The sequence below is a fragment of the Myotis davidii genome, unplaced genomic scaffold (genome assembly GCF_000327345.1).
Source record: "Myotis davidii unplaced genomic scaffold, ASM32734v1 scaffold2945, whole genome shotgun sequence".
NCBI lineage: Eukaryota > Metazoa > Chordata > Mammalia > Chiroptera > Vespertilionidae > Myotis > Myotis davidii.
This window is the reverse complement of record NW_006295915.1, coordinates 24637-30550: the sequence shown is the minus strand read 5'-3', so window position 1 is coordinate 30550 and position 5914 is coordinate 24637.

The following is a 5914-nucleotide window of genomic DNA, read 5'->3' as shown; positions in this document are numbered from 1 at the left end:
TCACCCGCCTGCCCTCTGCCCCAATAAAGGCAGAACCTTAGTGCCTGATATCTCTCTCTCTCTCTCTCTCTCTCTCTCTCTCTCTCTCTCTCCCTCTCTCTCTCCCTTGCTGTGTGGCCTCCAGGACTTGTCAATAATAAACCTGTGCCTTCAAGGTTCCCTGATGAGTGCTACTGAGGTGCATCTTGCAGTCACAATAAGAACCACAAGGGCGTTTTGTCACCACATTGGCTCTGATTAGGGAACAGTCTGGGGGCTCAGTGCAGGTGGGATGGGCCAGGTGAGTGCCCTGGCCTGTCTAGCCATTAGGTTGAAACTATCCAACAAAACAGCATGGCAGTTCCTTCAAAAATCTAAACATAGAATCACTCTATGATCCAGCAATTCCGCTTCTGGATATATACTCTAAAGAATTGAAAGCAGGGACTTGAAGAGAGATTTGTACAGCCATGTTTACATTAGCTTTATTCACAATACCAAGAGATGAAAGCAACCCAAGTGTCCATTGATTGATGAATGGAATAACAAAATATATAAACATAGAATGGAATTGCTCCTTAAAAAAAAAAAGAAAAATTTTTGTAATTTATTAACATTTATTTTACATGAAACAATTTTCAAAGAATATATTAAAAACCATCTAGCCCTAGCCAGTTTGGCTCAGCAGATAGAGCGTCAGCCTTGGGACTGAGGGCTCCCGGGTTTGATTCTGGTCATGGGCATATACCTCAGTTGCTGGCTTGATGCCTGGCCTGGTTGGCACACATGCGGGGGGCAACCAATCAATGTGTCTCTCTCACATCAATGTGTCTCTCTGTCTCTCCCCTTCCCTTCCAGTCTCTCTAAAAATCAATGAAAAAATATCCCCAGTTGAGGATTAACAAATAATAATAATAATAACCATCTAGATACTGATTCTATTGAATTTCAAATATTGAGAGTGTGAATCAAAAGGGACCACATGCTAACCCAACTAGCTCAAAGAAGGGCCTGCATGGCAGCCTAGCAAACTCAGAGACCTAAAGTAACCACAAAGAATGGTCTGAAGTTAACATTTTTTAAGTTAAAAATCAATTTATGGTGGGAAGTCATGTCTTAGGCTGGCACCTCACCTGGGAAGACCAACAGTTTATTTGGACTGTAATGCCCCAGGGATATACAGAACGTCCCACCTATTTCTCCCAGATATTAAAAGCTGATCTAAATTTCCTAGAGTTTCCACTCTAATCTAGTATGTAGATGACTCATGTTCTAGGACATTACTAGACCCTCAAAAGAACACAATGTACCTACTGCAGCAGTTAGCTATAAAAGGACATAAGGTCTTGAAGGATAAGGTTCCATTTTGCTTACCTCAATAAATGCTTTGGCCATGTCATATCTAAAGATGGGCTACTGATTCACCCTGAAAGACTTAGAGGAACCCTATCTTTCCCTCTTCCAAAAACAAGAAAGCAGCTTGGAGGATTCCTGGTGTTGACTGGATATTGTAGAAATTGGGTTCCACACTTTTCATTGATAGCCCAGCCTCTATGGGCCCTATTCAAGTCAGACCAACCCTCTCCAATCCAATGGAGCCCTGCAGGGAAACAAGCTGAAGAAGCTCTTAAGGAAGTACTGTCTGATGCTCCTGCTCTGGGGCATCTGAGCTATACACTTCCTTTCTTCCTTTTCTCATATGAAAGTAATGGAAATGCTTCAGGAGTTCTGACTCAGAAACATGGAGATCACCACAGACCTATAGGGCATTATAGGCAGCAACACTAGACTCAGCGGCAACAGGGCTCCCTCCCCGCCTGTAGGAGGTCAATCTCTGCTACAGCCATGCTATGTGAACACACAGAAGAGAAGGTCGCAGGGTGACAGGCAGGAGGAGAGGTAAACGAGTGAAATCTACCATCTCGGGCCTCCCAGCCTTAGGACTAGCTCCCTGGCCTTAGCTTCCTCAGTGACAATGACACCGTCAGGAATGTGTCCCCCTAAAGAGAGGGGCCACAGTCAGAAAGCCGGGGTCAGAGGAGCAAAGTCTGGCATTGGACCCCAGCGTCCTGGAGAATGTGAGCGAGCCCGACACTCTGGGATGAGGGGACAGAGATGTAAGAATTAGGAAGTTTTCCTATCAAAGCTATAGTTTAGCTATTAACTCCATTTCTTTTTTTTATAATCCTTTATTTTGTACTCAAATCTACCCAGGCCTCCCTTCCTGGAAAAGACAAAGGCATAGCTCTCCCCCATTTCCTGGAAGACAGTTAAAGTCTAATAGCTACTTAAAACCACAGACATTCCTATAGGAGACAAGACATAGTTTTGCACCATGTCTGGGCAGGCATTTGAAACAGCCCCACTGGTACCTTGCGCTGCCCTCTTCATACAAACCCAGCAAGACAAGTTGTCTTCGTTAGGTTGGATCAAACAATTGAATTGATACCCCTCCCCTGGGAACTGACCTTTAGGCACCTTCACAATGGAAATCCCACTGGCCTAGACTACAGTCCACTTGCTGAGACCATTATCTCTCCCCTCCGGACTTCCAGAATCCGGACCTGCACAGAGAATTCTCCGCCCAGAAAAAGCCCGCCAAAAGTCCTTTAAAAACCGCTGACGCCCGTCACTGGGTGCTGGTGCCATTTTGGGGCTCAGCCCATCTGGTATCCAGATGACCTGATAAATTCATAATTCTTTACCCCTTTGGCCTCGTGCGTTCCTCCTTTGGTGACCCTAACAGTCTTATCACATCCATTTCACAGAGACAGGCTAAGAGAGTTCAGTCACCCAGGTAGGAAATGGGGAGCCAGAGTTTGAACCCACATCTACTGGTCCCCTGGGACTCTGTGAGACTCACCACCTCACTCAGGGTGATTGGGGGCTCTCCTAGCACCTCCCAGTATAGGACCCCAGGGAACTGCAGTCCTGGGCTTTTCTCTAAATGAGTAAGTGGCCTCTGGGCGTACATCAGTCTTTGATGGACTTAGTCACTGTGAGCCTGTAATCCACCTGTGGGTATCAGGCCTGGGTGAGAAGGACTGGACTCTGGTGCATAGTTAGTTTATAGGATTGAGTCACCATGGATGCTCTTTGGAGGGTGGTGAAGCAGAGGCTAGAGACCCTGTGCCAGGTGAAGTTCAGGGCTGCTGGGTGGGGCAGTGGCAGGGCCTGGAGTTGTGTGGGGGCCAGAGCTCAGAGCTGGCCGTTCACCTCCAAGTAGGATCCACCCAGCTGACCAAAGCGAGACTTGCCAAAGTCAGGTGGGAAGTCAGGCTTCCTGTCCCATCCCACTTCTAGGCACAATTGTGTTGAGTAAGCCGGATCTTTCTGAGTGTCTGCAGGATGCAACCAAAGTGCGCGTCCTCAGAAATTAGCTAGAAAAGAGCATCACTGTGTCTTGTCTTTGTATTTTGAAAACCTGGGACAAGCCTGGGCCTTGGCAAGTGTTGGGCGGGATAGATGGTATGGATGAATGGATAAATGGGCATAGTGACCGATGGGTGGGTGAATTAATAAATTACTAAGAGAATGCATTAACACACCTGCAACTTTCTAGGTCCAAGTCTTGGTGAAAGGCACTGGATCTCATTATTACATCATCATTATTGCTAATGATCATGATTCCATTCACCTCCATAACCATTACCTGTGGCTGTGCCTCACTAACTTGGCTCACATTTTCTCACTGAATTCTCACAACATGATGCTATTCTCCTTTCACAGAGATTATGTATGGGGACAAGATCCCACAACTCTGAAACAAACACCCAGTCATAGCATCCAGTCAAGATTTGAACCAGGTTTGTATGATTCCAAATGAGATTATAATAAAGATTTGTCTCCTGCCCCAAAGCTGCTGACAGTAAAGTTCTCAGCATACAAGTCGGATCAATACTACTCACTGGCCTGAATCCTTCCAGGACAGGAAATATTGTCTCTCCAGGTGGGTAGTCTTAGCACCCTGGACAGCACCTGGCACTTCAAAGTGTTCAAGGAGAGAATGCATGAGTCAGCTTCCTCATCTGTGGGGTGGGCAAAGTGCTAGATAGGACACTTGCAGGGATGAAATGAGAATTCAAGTTGGATGGCCAGCTTGTCAGGCCTTGAAACCTACCCTACGGTGGCCACCCTTGTAACTGCAGCCTGCTGGGTCTTGCAGGGCTCCAGAGAGGCCACATGACCCTGATGAGGCCCACTTCTATTGTGAGGAGATGTTGGATGGCCCGGAAGCGTTGCAGGAATGAAATGAGAATTCAAGTTGGGTGGCCAGCTTGCCAGGCTTTGAAGCCCACCCTCTGGTGGCCACCCTTGTAACTGCAGCCTGCTGGGTCTTGCAGGGCTCCAGAGAGGCCACATGACCCTGGTGTTTGGGTGCCGGCGCCCAGATGAGGACCACCTTTACCGGGAGGAGATGTTGGAGATGGCCCGGAAGGGGGTGCTGCATGAGGTGCACACAGCCTATTCTCGCCTGCCTGGCCAGCCCAAGGTAATGGGGCAACTGCCCGAGCAGTGGGAGGAGCATTAAAAGCACAGACTATGGTGGGTGCCCTGGCTCCCCACACACACGCCCCTCACATCTCTGAGCCTTCATCTTAGCTCTAGAATGTAGGCAGTTACTGTCAGAGCGATGCTGGGAAGCTCTTCCATTCACTCTTCCGGGAGAAGAGATAGGCCCTGAGACCTTCAGGACAAAGTCAGGGCCACATGGTGGCTTAATCCCCAGGCACAGCCTGCTGAGATCCTTCCCCTGAAACTCACTTGCCTGGGGAGAGGTGGTCCAGGCCGCTTTATGCACCACCACAGCAAGGCTGGAGGGCGGCTCAGGACTAAGTCAGGGCCACATGGTGGGTTAATCCCCGGGCACAGCTGAGATCCTCCCCCTGAAACTCACTTGCCTGGGGAGAGGTGATCCAGGCCGCTTTATGCACAACCACAGCAAGGCTGGAGGGCGGACACTGCACCCATCACAGGCCCAGGAAACACTTTACCCCTTGAGCCCGGGGAGTTGGGACAGACTCTTGGCTCCTCGCTTATGAACTTGTCCCATCAGGGCTCCTCCCAGAGCCAGTTTTCCATGCCCAGTTTTGGGGTCACTGGGAGCCCTGATTGGCTCCTGGATGTGTATGTCACTGAGGGGCCCAGGACTCTGTGCCCTGCTCTGCATTACAGTGGAGACCCCACAGGCAGTCTGCACTGAGAGAATCCCTTTTCTGGGGTGTAGGCAGGTGGGCCTCAGAGCCCTGGGCAGGCAAGTAGCTTGATCGATGCCTCTTTGAAGCATGGTGAATGCAGAGTGTATGGCAGCCGGGTGCAGGCCAGGGATGCAGGTCAGGGGCCTGGGCCAGGGAGTCAGGGGAGCCAGGACCAGGGGAGTCAGGCTCAGCACAGTCATGAACGTCTAAGGAATCCTAGAGGTGGTGGAGGTCAGAGCTGGAGGGGCTGTCAGAAGCCTGACTGTGCAGCCAGGTCTGGTTGCTCAGGTAAACAAAGGCTGACACGCTCTTTACCATGAGACGTTCAGAGCCTCTAACAGGCTCCTGTGCAGAGTGAGGCTGCTTCTAAATGTGGAGAAAGTATGTAGCATTCACCAAATGTGTATATATATCACTGCTCACATTTCCGGGAGCTTCCTGTAGACAGAGCACTAGGCCAGCTATTCTGTCCACCATAAAGCCTGGAAAGATGTGTAGGAGGTCCCCCCTGAGCGGGCAGAGAAGGGGATAAAGATTCTAAGTGAGGTTCAAGCATGACAATTGGGGAGAGAAATGGCTCATGAGTGTAGGAGTGACGGGGAAGCTGGGGAACCCCAGGAGCTCAGTCTAGCCTGGACCTGATGAATGAGAGGTGGCTGGACCAGGAGGACTGACCCGGTGATCCTTGTCCCTTAAAGAGCCAGAAGCGCTATCATGAAGACATCTTCAGTGCTGTG